The 15,799-nt window shown below is 30.9% G+C and overlaps 1 protein-coding gene across 11 annotated transcripts in view; it reads left to right on the forward strand.

Annotated features, from left to right (window-relative positions):
- The window catches only part of CrzR (corazonin receptor), a 75,921-nt gene that overhangs the window by 41,059 nt on the left and 19,063 nt on the right, over positions 1-15,799 (forward strand). For 5 of the 11 annotated variants that reach the window (XM_070111279.1, XM_070111280.1, XM_070111283.1 and 2 more), the window contains exon 3: positions 2,136-2,383. The exons of 5 other annotated variants lie outside the window; for them this stretch is intronic. The gene's annotated coding sequence lies outside the window, so the exon portion shown is untranslated. Of the gene's footprint in view, positions 1-2,135; positions 2,384-7,806; positions 7,902-15,799 lie in introns of those variants that run through there. One more of the 11 variants, XM_070111284.1, reaches the window with a different exon arrangement.

Here is a 15,799-nt window from a genome sequence, read left to right on the forward strand (position 1 = left end):
AAACTTTTTTTTTGGACAAGGAACAATTATTTTTGGTTTAAACTCTTTAGATTTAAAAATTACCGAATGTGACGGTTTTACTCAAAATTTATTTTAACGCTTAAGGAAAGCATGTTGTCGTTTAAGACTTTTTTTTTAAACTTCAATAATGACCACACACAATTTTTTTAAGTTGATATCTTTCATCGGCCAGAAAGAGGATTCTCCACAGCTTCTAGAACACTTATCAAAAAATTTTTACGAAATAAAAATTTTAACTCGAAACTTTACTTTTAAAGTGAGATGTTAATAAATTTTTTGTTTATTTTCTTTTTTTTTAAACTACGAATTCGATCCTCAGGCTGAGCAAAAAGAAAAATTTTTATTTTTCGCTCCACCCTAGTGTACATGTACATATACATATATACCCATACAACACATATATTTACCCAAAATTCAGTTATAGTTTAAATAGGCTGCCTTTACCACGACATCGATTCACATAATAAGGAGCAAGCAAAAATTACTTGTTTTCATGTGTGTGTATTTGTTTTCGCGCTCTTTTGTGTATGCTTCAGGAAAATTTAATTCAATAAAACTGTCATAAACATTTAAAACAAGACATAACATTTTAACTTTGGTTGCAGGCAAGCTATAATACCCTTCCCAGGTGCATTTTTTATGGCATAGATGGGTGCAGAAAGACATTTATTTTGACTATGCTTGGTTAGTTTGTATGACAGCTATATGCTATAGTGATCGATATAACCAAATCGTTCAGAGATCAAAACGTTGCCTTAAATAAGAATCCTTACCAAATTTTGTGAAGATATATTGTCAAATGAAAAGACTAACTTTGATCGATCAGTTAGTATGGCAGCTATATGCTATAGTTATTCGATATCAGCGTTTCCTACAAATAAGCAGTTCTATTCATATCGATCGTCTCAAAAGCTAAAGGAGTAGTTCACGTATATAGAGACAGACGAATATGTCTAAATCGACTCAGCTCGTCACGCTGATCATTTATATATATAATTTAAAGGGTCTCCGATATTTTCTTTGGTGTTACAAAATTCGTGGTAAACCTAAGATGTTCTGTTCAGGGTATAAATTTAAGTTGAAGTGACTTTATATGTCTACATGTTTGTTTGTAATATTTAAATTTGTCTCACTGCTCTTTCTTTACAAACGTACTTAAGTCGCAAAAAGTGTTCAGCTGCATATGTTTATTTATTTTCAAAACATTACCTTTTCTTTTGAGACATTTTTCCAGAGAGCGCACATACAAACAACTCTGTCTGCTCTTACTAGTGTAAGTCGATTTGTTGATCATGCTGTGCCAACAGGCCGCGAGCATCAGAAAACAATCAATCAATTTAAAATTTTCAAACTGAAAATAAATGCGAAATAAGATTATTGAGGGTTACCGAATAACTATTTTGAGTTGGAAGCAATAAAGTGTGAGTGAAAAAATACAGAAATGTTTTTTTTTTTCAAATTTAAACACTAAATGATATATCATAATATAAATACAGGGCTGGCCCGTCCATATAAGCAAGTTATGCAATTTTTCAGGGCGCAAGAATTTTCGTGCGGCTTTTTGGCGAATTTTCTTTCAAATTTATAAAACAGGTTGTTAAGACAATTTGTGCTTAGAAGGGTCGAAGAATTTGGCATTTGCTTAGGGCGGTAAATTATTTCAAACCGGCGCTGTACAAATAACATTATTATTTTATATATATAGTATATAAACTATCATATGTAGAAATAAAGTGTGTCTTTGAGGCCAAACAAGTACAAAAATAGAATTGTAGTATTTGTAACTTTGGTCGAGTGAATGATGATTGAAGCATTTGCAAAGAATTGTCAAAAAGATTAAAAGGTGTGCTAATTTTTCGAAATTGATTATAAAGATATTAGAATTCGTTACTCTTCAATGCCAAATTTTATTATACTTAAAAGTTGTAAGTGCAAAATGTATTGTAGTATAGCGTATACTCTCGCTTAGGTTTCAGGTTTCTCTTAGGTTTTCATGGAACTATTTCAGACTTGTTCATTCCTTTTCTCTGCGTATTGCAGCAAAAGCATACAAAATATATATAATAGCATTTGACAATTTAAGGACGACTACTGCATTCTAAATTTATTTTCAGAGTAACTCTGGCTTTTTGCTCCTTCTTCTTGGTTCCGAATAATGCGAAGTAAAATGTATAACACCGTATTGAGTCATAAAACACTTGTGGCGAAAGTATATCATTTATAACCAAAAGCTAATAATCGGTTCCGGTATATTTTCGAGAAACTCTGTATCTACAAAAGTTCTATAGATGAGAGGATGAGAGGGCGAAACACTTGTGCTTGAAGAAAACATAATAATTTAAAGCAGTTAAGGGAATTCCGAGTGAGTATGAGGAATTGGAATTGCTAGTGTATGATGGTAAACTGTTTTCAGGAAATAAAATGCAACCCTGATTATAAAATTGTACTAAATTTTTATAAGTTAGCCTTCTAATATCCTAATACTTGTATGCATACACACATGACCCAACCTGTATGTATATCGCTTTAAATATTCATATATATATTGTATATTATATATTCACTTAATATATTTTAGAAATCTATGTATATATGTACTAATTATGCAGCGTTTATATTCGCAAAGTTTTACCACATGTTACGGTTAAAATTGTGGTTGTTAACATCTCGTGGCATACCTTAAAAATAACATAATGTGAATGTGAACCTCACTGTTCTCAATGTGCAAAAGTAGAAATTTAAATGTGTAGGAATGTGTTTCGGCTGAAACTTTATATATCAAACAATTAAAATACATGATAATATAATGTCTAATAGTCTGGTATGCGTAATTTAGGAATTATTTGAAGTGTTTGAGGTTACAAGTATGTCGAAAAAGTCAACATTGTCAACAAATTGCTAATGTAAGATAACTGTAGAATGAGTACGAAGTATCTTACATTTTGAGAAATATAAATACAGTAGCTGCTAACTTTGAAAACTTTCTAAAAAGCCTATCAAAAATAAAAACAAGTAATATCCAAAACGAATTTAATGCCATTTTTTCTCTGCCAAAACTTAGCTCGACTTAAGTATCACAACTAAAGTTGAAGCTGGGATTACATCGCAATCTTCTAGGGTTGTGGGAAACGCAGGTGATGAAAGCACAACATCTCCTACATACAAAAATACTGACGAGTTCATAATTATGTAGATTACATATTATATAGGTTAAAGTATACTAGGCTCTTCTTTCGATTTAAGCAAAGTTGCAAGCGAAATGAAGTTCCTCCACCTAAGGCTCGTTTGAACCATATGCAAAGGTGAATTGAAATGCAAATGAACAAACAATTGTCCCAAGTTAGCGAATGTTAGAAGCGACACTAACAAAGTTTCCTAATCTCCTGACGAATTAACCAATAAAAATAGAAAAACATAAATTGCTATAAAGGGATTAGGTTTTAGAAAATTTGTTTACAAAACAGAATTTTATGTTAAATTTTAAAATTGCGAAAATACTTTTTACGTACTTTATACATATATTGAATGCCTACCTTTATATCGGGATTTGTATTGCTTTATATCAATTGAATACTATGAGTATAAGCATTGAAGATATTGGTGTGACCTGCAGGAAACGTTTCGAATGTTCTGCTTAAAAACATGAATTTTATGAGTCAAATGCTAATGATGGTGAGCAGATATTTCCTTCTTCCGCTATTTGAAAATGCCGAAATTTTCTAGTTCCTAACCACACATGAATGGTTTTCGGTGCGACCTTAGGTGAAAAACTGTGTGATGAATAGCATTCACCACACTTATTACATTATTCACGATGTGGGTCAAGAACAATTTGAAACTTAACATCATGTATGGGATGATGAGAAGATATTGGGTTGTTATTTTAAAACAACACGTTTTTTGCACTGCAACAGAATAAACCAGAAGTGAATAGAGAAGCGAACCACGGAAGCTGTTCAGGAATACTGTCGAACTTATATGTATCAGCTCCATTTACTCCTGAAACTAACATGAAGCTAAAATATTAGTATTTAGAAGCTGTGGATATCTGTGAAAAATACTGTTCTAACTGACGGAAAAGTCACTATTTTGTTTACTGACAAAAGCTTTGCTTGAACTATTGCGATTCGAGAGTAAAATCTGACGTTATAAAAGTATAAACGGTGTCAACTTTACTAAGTTAGTTCTATTAGAACGTTAAGAGTGAAAGAAAAAAAAATCGATTTTGTCGGAAGGTTAAAATGACATACTAAAGTTTTAAATACATATCTCAAAAAGATTTTGAGTTACAGCTTTTTAAAATATACCATATTTGTTCCGATTATATATTATATGAACATAAGCTCACTGCGATTCGACACTTCTTTCCTCACTACGTTTTTTCTATTGGCAAAAAATTCACATTTGATAGCAATATTTAAGTCAAATTCACACAGAAAATTATTTATATACCTCATTTAAGTGATATACCACTATTTGTAATCTATCTTTATTTTATTATGCTAGAGATTTAATAAGTGTATTGAGCTCAAATATTGCGGAATAGAGACAATTTAATTTGCCTTCGAGGTGTCATACAAACTGGGGTTTATCAGAAATATCTGAGCCAAATAATCCAAAAGCTGTTTTTACTTGAAACAGAGGTCATAGGTATAAGTATGACACCAAGAAACGATATTGCGAGCCAGATGTCTGATCTCGAACTTGTCAAAGATATGTTTACGAAATAGGAGAAAAGAACCTGTGACTTCACACTCAGGATATAATTGATGTAGTTAGCGAATAGTTGCCGCAAGCTTAAAGGCGATTCCGGTTTGAGGCATAAGTATTATTTGGAGCATTTAATTCGATTTTGTTTTATGTCAAACTAACCATAAGCCTCTTTGCCACAGAGCCATTGAGCATTTGTATAGTATAATGATTAATACGCTGGCGGAATTGACTATCTATATCTTCATATTTCCTACATTATGGGTAATAGTAATGACTTTCTTCTCTTAAGATTTTTGACTTTGTTTTGATTTTGTAAGTTTTTCTGTTCTTTGTTCTTTTTGAATTAAAAAAGTAATTCTTCTTCTCATTTCTTCAGCAATTGTATGAAGTTTATATTAATAGACATTTCCACCAAACATTGAGATGAGTGGTTTTGTCTTCACTTTGTTCTTCACTGTTTTCTGTTCGGCATAGCGTAAACAGAGCAGTGCTACATTCTCAAATTTATTATTTTCCATTTAATTTACAAATTAATTTTGCATTCTTTCTTGAATTTCCTGCGAGCTGCAAACACTTCCCACGGACATATTCCTGTAAATCTCGCTCGCATTCAGCAGGGATAAAAGAAGCAAATTTTTTTTTTTTAATTTTTAGGTTATTAACGTTAATGACATGACTAAATATAGACTTTTGTGGATTGATTTCACATCATATATTTAATTTTTTGTTTTTATTATTTTTACTTTTTTTAAAGCGCTCACACACACAAAATGTTTTATTTTTATGATAACAGTATAATTATCACGTGTCATCGCTATTTTCGCTTTCTCAACAAATTAATTTAATTAATTTCGAAAACACTGTGCCGCTCAGCTTTTTCAATACCTTACAGGAACAGACGTACTTATATATCCTTACATAACCACAAAAAAGGTCGAACAACATTTGTTAAGATGAAAACAATGTTTTCGTCGTTATGGTACGGTTATTTACAACAATAAAAACACACCAACACAAACTCTCTTGAAAATACGATAATAACAGTCAAACATATATATAATAAATACCACATATTAGCATATATTTATATGCATATGTGTGTGGCATAATAAAGATGTTATCTCAAATGGGCGTAAAAGACTTTTTGTTGGTTAGTTATTGTTAGTTGGCATTGGCTGATTATAGTTTGCCAGCTTAACTCAAAGACGCCACCGGGGTTAAACATTATAGGAAGCAAAGCAAAAAACACATGCCAAGAAAATGCCCTCATCTCTCAGCGCTCTCTCCTTCTTTAACGAAATATGGATTACAGCGAGACGAATAGGCTTTATGAAGGTTATGTCCTTGTTTTCGGTGAATTACTTCCTACTTTTGGATATATAAGATTTTAGTATATAATCTTATGATATGTACATATATGCATATACTACATACAAATATGGTGATAATATACCTTTATACCCATTTGTCTGGGTATTTTAGAAAAATGCATTATACAGTATTATACTAGGTAATCGGTTTTAATTGCTGGAATGATAATCACGAAGAAAAATAAAAGAGCTTTTGAATACAATATGCGCAGAATCTTCTTCTTAAATGGGAGCCGTATCGGTTTTTAATTAGCCATGCCAAGGTGCCTCAAAAACGGCCATCAGGGAGGATAACGTGACAAAAATTCACAACCTCGTATTGGCGGACCTTCGAGAGGAGGTGCGTGAGTTAGATGAGGCAATAAGCCTCACGCTATGATCACATTCTGTTTGAACTGTTGGGCATAAAAAAGCTATTAACGCGGTGAATACCGCGCTTGCTCTCGCCGGACAACAAGTGTTATCGGGAGCATATACCGAATACAGTGATTTTGGTCAAATTATTTGACTTTATACTTCATATATCTTTCAGTTATTGAAAGACCTCAACTATGGAACATCAGCTTATTTTTTTCCTTTCACGTACATACGTACATCACCGACGTATTTAGCACTTTTTTCATCCATTTTTCCCCAGTCTGAAAATATTTGACTTCAGCAAGTTTGGTTTTTATAGCTTTAGAGATTTGGGAGATCGGGGGCATTTATTAGAACTTATATAAAGGTAAACAATACAGTGATCTTACCAAATGTGCCTTACCCATTTAACCCGCCCATCAAAATTTTCCCAACCGCTTTGTTGTCACATCACAAAGTTCTACATATATACATAAGTAAGGACAAACATATATTATATAAGTATATGTGAACTCTGATGATCCAGCATTTCCATACTCACTTACACGTCTGCACGTAAGCATTCATATTTATGCGGGAATAGTTAGGACATAAAAGGGAAACATTTTATTTAATTTGTTTGAATTATTTGCCAACGGACATAAATGCGTTGCCAGCGAAAAGACGATTCCCGTTATTGTCGCGTTTACTGGTTTATGGATGCATGTGTGTTTGTATTTTTGTATAAAGTGCCTGTGACATAGAACAAACGCCCTGTTGTAGCAGCCTTCACCACTACAGTCGCCGCTACGCTGCTAGCGCTGCCGCCGACTGTGTTAACAAAATTGTTTGCCGCGCTTATTGAGCAACCAAAAGCCGGCAAATACAAACATCTGCAACATGTGTGCCGCCAAACAACACGTTCCACCAATTTAGAAATAGGTTACACACATCAATAAAACGCTGCATACATGTATGAAGGAACTACACAAACCTCTGTAATATGTTCCACATTCACAGAATACATTCCACAATGCGTTCCATTTTTGCCCAAATCGAGTCGGTGATTGTAGGCGGCATATACATGTCATTCAATTTTAAGCTCGCTTGCAATTTATGAATGAAACAGGAAGTGCACCAGCAACAGCGAACATGTATGAACATGTTGCACCACGTTTGGCGGCAATTTCAAATATCTTCATACACACGCACAAACCACATCTACAGCAATGCGTGTGTGTGTGTGGAACGTAACTGCTTGCAAATCTAACTTTTATTTCTGCCATACACACACATACACATAGACTTTTTGCGCTTTCATCGCTGCTATCATAACGGTTGTTCAGTTGTTATTCAGTTGATAGCAAGATATCCGCCAAGACGGTCGCGCTCTAACGGATATTTAGCAAATAATGCGGTTATTTTAGTTACCGTTAGCGCAAACGTAGCCAGAAATTGTGTGTAAGTGTCGAAAGAATTTTGGACTGATAAAGGTCATGAATAGATGAATGTGCTGCGCTTCATTGAAAGTGAAACACACATACATATATGTATATAAAATAATATCTGTGTACGTGTTTGTATGTGTGTGCATAAGCATGTAATCGTATCATATGCACCAAAAGAGTGATTTAGAAATAGAAAACCGTTCAGATTTCGTAGCCAATTGAATTTGTGTTGTGTTGCAAATGTGATTTCTATGCGAAAATCATGTTATGGAATCAAATCGTTTGATTTGCGCCCTTAATATACATCAACTACTTAACTACTAATCCGTTAACGGTTAACTGTTGCAACTTGGAAGTATTAAAATTTTGTGAAGACACACATACGAATACACTAATGCATATATGTACACAAACATATATTTATATACATACAAATATATGGCGTACAAAAATATTTTCGTAAATAAAGCAACTTGCTCACTTAATTAATGTGTGTTTTTTTTTTGTTGACAAAGTGTTTTTTCAACTGTTCAAATAAAATGTGAAATATAAATGCAAAATAATGGAAAGAAGCATACATTTTGAACGATGAAAATCGTGTTAAAATATGCAAATAAAATTTCATTGTAAATTATGACAAACAAACATACATACATACTTAAAACCATGTATACATATATAATATAACTAAATAAAATTAATAATTTAAACGCCAAGAAAGGTTAGCTTTAGCAATACATTCAGTAAGCCGTTGGCTAAAGACACCAACTCCAATTACATTTATACATATGTAGATTTGTATATGTTATTGTACAAACAAAAATAAAATAGTAATGAAACAAAACAAGAATCGAAAAAAAAATAAAAGGAAAAAAATTAAAAATATTAACCTAAAATGGCAAGTGGAAAATGGATAAATTTAAAATGAGAGCTAAAATAAAAAAATATGTTTACGTTTAAATATTTTTATGGTTGGCAATAGGAAAAAATATGCCGTTGTATAGTGTAAAATTTAACTGCGTGGCTGAAAAAATTTTACTACCGAAGCGATTTGGAATAAAAACATGAATAAAAAAAATGAAAGAAATGAAATTATTAAACACAACAATTTTTGGTATATTTTTGATGTTAATAAATTTTCACAAAAAAAAATATGAATGTTTTTGAAGTGCAAATTAAAAATGATATGAAAAATGGAGGCAAATTATAACAGAAAATTATAATAAAACGTATCGCAGGTTGGTTAAAATATTTAAAGCTGCAAGAGTAAAATGGTTAAGTAGTTAAAATGATTGCCGCAAAGCAATATTTTCTAAAATTTAACAAAATGTTTTTGAAAACTGTCATTTAAAAACAAAAAATCAAAAATATATATGCATCTAACAAAAACCGTTTTGCTAATTCTTTCTAGCCTTTATCTTGATTTTGATCGGTCAATTTGTAAGATAGCTAAATGCTAGAGTGGTTGCGACAAATAATCAGCATCTTGAGGAGTAAAGAACATTTGCAAATTTTCACATCGGTATCCCAAAAATTGAGGAACTGGTTTGCGTATATACAGACAGGCGTACGCTGCGAAATCGAGTCAACTCGTCACGCTATTCATTTGTATATATATTTTATAGGGTCTGCAACGTTTTCGACGCAAGATATATTTTATATATATTTTTTTCAGGTGCCTGTCATTGGGCAACTCAAAATTTCAGATTTCTGTGACTATTATGTTATTTAAGTGGATTAGTCGAACTGTCATGTGAGATGCCCTTCTCTGTTTGCCATCTGCTTAACAGTCACCATGTGTTTATTGATTCACTATGCTTTTAGGCTTAGGGTCTGCCTCTAGCCGTAAGAGCTGTCGATAATTGTCCAACCATAAAATACTTATTAAATTACTTAAATAGTGGTAGGAGAAATTACATTATCATAAATTTGGCTCAAGTAGCAGAGGGTCTGTAACAAGTGTATAGAAAATTGAATTAATCATTGACTTGACGTATTTCAAGGCGAAAAACTTATAAAGCTGTTATTATTTGTATATATTATATTTTGTATATATTTATACTGAATGCATTATAGTACTGTAATTAATGAGATACTAAACATTTAAGGTTAAAGTGCAGTTATGGCATGTTAATTATCTAGGCACAAAAGACAACTGCTTGCGACATGCTAAAATAATTTTCGAAAAGAACGGTGGCTCACTTGATGCCTTTTGTTATACGCAAGGTCTTGCAATGAAAGTGTTGCTAAAAATAAACATGGCTTGGGCTGTCGTTACGCTCAATTACCGTATATATTTTTCTATGCTTTGAATAAGTTGTTTAAATCCAGCTCGAATTCTGTTACTAGATATTGCATCTAAATATAAAAAATAAAAATATGCCATATTCGTAATAACAATAAGAGAGATTAAGAACTTTACGAGAGCTTTCATGTCATCCCATTTGATATTGATGAATATTAATTCCGCTTAATAAACTTGGCGCTAAACTTTTTGCTATCGCAAGCTAAAGTAAAATTGCCGCAATCTCAGTTTGAACATAAACTAACGTGCGTAAACTCAAATCTCTGACTATATGAATATGTAGGTATGTATGTGTGAATGAGTGTTGGTAAAATGCCAGTAAGTTTGTGAGGGAGGATGGTCAAGTGCTTGAAGAAGACACATATACAAACACACCTACTCAAATACAAAAGAACAATAATTCAAGCACTACATTGTATTCACGAAATATGAAATTTGTATGTATATATGTGTGTGTTTGTGAGTGTTGAATTATGGCTTGTACTCAGTTATTTACATTTGTGAGTGGTTTTTTGAGAAAATATGGTCTAAATTGACCCTCACGCAGATACTTGTACATTCATGTACACATATACTAAGCATATATATGTATATATGTACATATATATTTAGATATGTGCATCTGTAAATTTTTTTCATTGTTGAATTGATTTGCGAGTAATAAACGCAAACTTGTTGAGCTTGAGTAATGGGTCACAATAGGCGTGAAATAGTGTAATGTATGTATGACACATAAGAAGCTCGAGTAAAACTATGTAAATATACAAGCCTATATATGTTTGGATGTATCTATATTCGTATATAAATAGCACTTAAGAAATATTTGCCGGCAGTTAGCTACATATGATGGAACATATTGTGGCCTGCAGATATAAATATATGGTATACATTTAATATATAATATTTATATATATTAGGGTGTCCGTTTCAGTTTCAGCTCTAAACAGCGGATCTAACATAAACAAGCTCTTTAATTTAAATTTAAAGCCTGGCAAATCATGCTTCTTTTACCAGGTATATTAGATGCGAATTTTTATATTTTGCATTAAGCAAGTAAACTACAACTATGATATTCTAATACTAAATGTTCGTTCTACAAAAAAGGTCTTAATAATCTTTTCCATAAAACCACACTTAAAAGTTATATGCAGTTAATTTTCTATATCAAATGTACTGCGCCTTCATACAAGTGATTTGTAAATTCTGTGTTGCTCATACGACATGGTGTACTAGTATATACGGTACATTTGATGCATAATTTAATTTAAAAACAAATGTTTTTGTAAAGCGAAAAATTTTGTTATAGAATAACATTTTTTTAATGTTAAATGTAAAGTAAAATGATTTAGGCTCGATTTAAATTTTTTTTCTTAGCCTGAGGGTCAAATTTGTAGATTATAAAAGCAGAAAATTTTTGTAAAAACAAAAAAAGTTTAAAATCTAGAAGCGGCCTACTTACTTTTAAAGTAAATTTTCGAGCTAAAATTTTTATATCGTAAAAAAAATTTGATAAGTGTTCTAGAGGCAGTGGAGAGTCCTCTTTCTGGCCAATTAAAAGTTATCAACTTAAAAAAAAAAATTGTGGTCATTATTGGAGTTTTTAATAAATTTTTAGTCAAAAACCGTTAAATTCGGTAATTTGTAGATGAGTGTTAGGAGTTTAAGCCAAAAAACTTTTTTTTACAAATATTGGATATTAAAATTGAGATGTTAAAAAAAAAATGTTTTTTCCACAAATATTATTTTTTTATAATCTACAAATTTTACTTTCAGGCTAAGCAAAAAAAAAATTTTCGCTCCGCCCTAATGTGTATGCACATATTCACTTGCCCTTGGGGAATATGTTAAAATACACACTGGGGATTAGCTACTACTATCATTTTCAAACTTTTCCTCGCTTGTGTAGTTGTTGTTCATTGTTCATTGTTGTCTTTTACAAGTTGCCATGTGTAGTTTATGTGAAGTAAGGCGAAGCTTCCGCTCTGCAGACAGCCAATTGAAACTTATTATCGAAACTTTCTTTTTATTAGCTTTTCATAAATATCCATCTGCCGTTTGTTGATGCTGTATGCTGGTGGTTTATCCACTTCGGAATATTAAAAAAAAACTAACTGCGACATATGTATATAACAAATTTTCTATTATAAAGGCTGAGTCGATTGAACTGTGCTGCAATATAAAGTAAAAGTAAAAATCTACTAAAAAATTACGTTGTGGATTTGTTACCAAATCAGAGAAAAGATCTGGCATCTATTTAAAAATTTTAGATAAAAATTTTAAAAGTTGAACTAACCCTAAAATATCGGTTTTAAATTAGAGAACTTAAAGAAATAACTTAGTTTTGCTTAGAGTTACCACTTGTTTGGAAAAATTAATAATGATGATTAAACGATATTCGCAGTAAAAAGTTTTAAAAAGTTACATTGTGCACCTATTTATTGACAACTTACAAGAAAAAAGTTGCCACATGTTTGCAAATTTTAAATAAAAATTGTATGAGTTGAACTAATACCAAAATATTGGTTTCTAACTAGAAAACTTGAAGGAAAATTGTAGATCAACTTGTGTTTGTAGAGAGTTGCCACCTATTTATAAAACTAAATCGTATAAAATTTGTAAATTAAATGCAATATTACAATTTGTGTAACATACTGACTTTTTGAAAATACATTTTTATTAATGCGTTGCCATCTGTTTCAAAAAAGAAATTAATAAAGTTTTTATAATTAATGAAGTTTTAAAATACATGGATCAAAGTAAAGAGGTTCGCATAAAGTTTGTGGCAAGAAATAAATTTGCAGTTGCCAGTTGGTTAAATTGAAAAAATTATTAAATTGAACAATAATTAAATTATAGAACTATATACTAAATTATTTTTAGAGAAATAACGCGAGGGGCTATAAATTGAAATCAAATTCCAATTTTAGTTATTTTGCTATTTTACAAAAACTTTCATATAAAGTCAAATAGCAATTTTCTTCACCACTACGATTCATTACTACAATTTTTTTCACTAATACGATTCATTAGTACATTACCTAGTTTTGGATAAGATCGAATTATTGGCGAGTAATTAAGGAAATATTAAATCTACTGTAATGTAAACTTTTTTTATATTGAGAAAACACGATATAATTATTATTTAATTTTTTTTTCAAACATGTCACATAATTTGTTTTCTTAAAAATACAGTATTGATAAAGTAAAACAGCGTAACTTGATCTTGAACAAATTTGTATAAAATATATATGTGTAGAAATAGATTTCGAAATGATTTTAGCTCATATTTTGCAACTAAAGATATATTTACGACTATCACACGACAAGGTACGAAAAAGCTCGTTAAATAATTCGTGAAAAATCACTCAGTATATTTCATTTTAAGTAGTAAACAAATATTAAATTACTTGTAAACAATTTTTATGTATTTCGTGATATTTTCATGACTTTTTAGCAGATAACAAGAAACGTGCTAAGCTTTGAACTTTTGAGCTAAAAACTAAAATATACTTGTATATTCCTAACAAATATTTGTTTTATACAGATACTTTTTTTAAAGATAATCCATTTTAAAATTGCTATGGCAGCAATTGATTTATTTTAGGAATTTTATTGCATTAAAATTTTTAAACATGTGGCAATGCGTCGTGAAAAAAATTTTAACTGCTTAATCTTTTTCTTTTAAGAATTATAGAATTAAATATTTTAAACTAGTGGTAACCTACCACAACATATATTTTCAAATGTAGTGTTTCTACAAAAGTTTTGAAATTCATATCGTAATAATAATCAATTGTATTGAAATTCAATATTTAAAGATGTGGCAACACAGCTCAAACGGGTTTCAGAAATATATATTGCCTAAAACTAAACATTTTGACATTGACATAGATTTTTTTTGTATTTAATAAATTTTATTAAATAATAAATAGGTGGCAAGCCTACACCAACATTTTTATTCCGGAAAGAGGTCATTTCATTACTTTGACAGCAACCTTTGTTTTACAAATAAGTGTGTGCAAACACACATCAAAGGCTATCAATTCCACACCCACGAAAACTAATACATATATTTTCCGTGAATTCGGTTCACATCTGTCAATCAAAGGTGATAAATAGAAGGCAACTAACTAAATTGTCTCACAATATCAGGCATATTCGCATATTTTTACCCAATTATTTCAACAATAGTTATTATGTGGCATTTCATGCGGCCTACTTATTACAAAGTGTAATGTTTCTCTATTGATTAGGCGTGCACTAAAATAGAATTGGAAGCAGGTTCATTCGAAAACGAAAGTAAAAATAGAGACGCAGAAGTGAATAAGAATTATTGCAGTTTGTGTTTTAAGGGGCATATCTACTTTGTTTTAATTCCATGGTTTTGTAGGTTAATTGATTTGTATTTTTTGTATTTGTACTAAGAAATTGTCCACGAAAAATTGTGGTTAAATGTCTAGTCGCTATTCCGTAGTACATTTTAATCCTCTAGCAACCTCAAGCAATACGACCTACATACATAAAATATTTTTTGTTTCCCTATGAGGAAGTTTAAGGACTCAAGATGTTTACACTAATTAATTTAAAATAATGCAGCCTTTGTTTAATTACTGTCTCATAGTCGTCGAGACAATTCCGACCTATCATACAAGAAAAAAGAAATTGTCGTCATATATTTATAACTGACGAGCTGTGCACTTTTTAGACTATACTTCAGGACTGTTTGTGTTCTGATTTTTACATAGAGAGTTAACTTAATCCATAAAATATTCACTGTGAACTATAATATTTAAAAATTAACTAAAACATAATTTGACTAGCTAGAAACTTTAAGCTCTTTAGGAGAGATCTTTAGTAGCCTCGAATACACTTTTCAGTATCTTAATGAGATTGATTTTGTCTCACGTCCAAATATTTAAAATGTAGTACTACTAGGTATTGCTATAGAGGTCTTTGTACCGGGTCCATAACCCATCTATTCCACCTTAGGTCCATCAGTATGCTATTTTAAGTACTCTTTTAATTCACTGATTTCAACTTTGAACCTCCGTGATCTAAGAATTGGTAAAACAGGGTTTTTTATATATTACCTGAATTAGAAAAAATGTTCACGGATGATGTCTTCAAGCGTTAATTTAGCCATCGATTAGCATCGGGTTCTTACTCTATGACATTCTAAATATTCTACTTCAGTTCGACTTCAGGTTTCATAACTTTCTAAAGTTTCTACAACTAAACTAACGTATAAAGTTTTGTAAAAGTTTTTTTTTTTTTTTTGGTTACATAAGTAGAATCTTTTATGCTGCCACGACAAATTAAACTATTAACAATACAATTGTAGCACAGGAGAGCGAACAAAAAATAAGAAGTTTAAATATATCCTAAAAATTTTGTATTTTTATATTTTACGACTTTAAATTGCCGCCATTTCAATAATTCGCTTTTAAATGTTCAATAATAATCTATTTTTTTATTTCCCTAGCAATGTTATATTCCGTCATCTTCAATGCAAAGTAACTTCCGATTGATTGTCTAAGCTGAAAATAAAAAATAATAAAATGAAATAGAGAATAAAGCAAAATAATTATCTTCCCCAGTTTTTGTAA

The sequence above is a fragment of the Bactrocera oleae genome, chromosome 6 (assembly GCF_042242935.1).
Source record: "Bactrocera oleae isolate idBacOlea1 chromosome 6, idBacOlea1, whole genome shotgun sequence".
Taxonomy (NCBI): domain Eukaryota; kingdom Metazoa; phylum Arthropoda; class Insecta; order Diptera; family Tephritidae; genus Bactrocera; species Bactrocera oleae.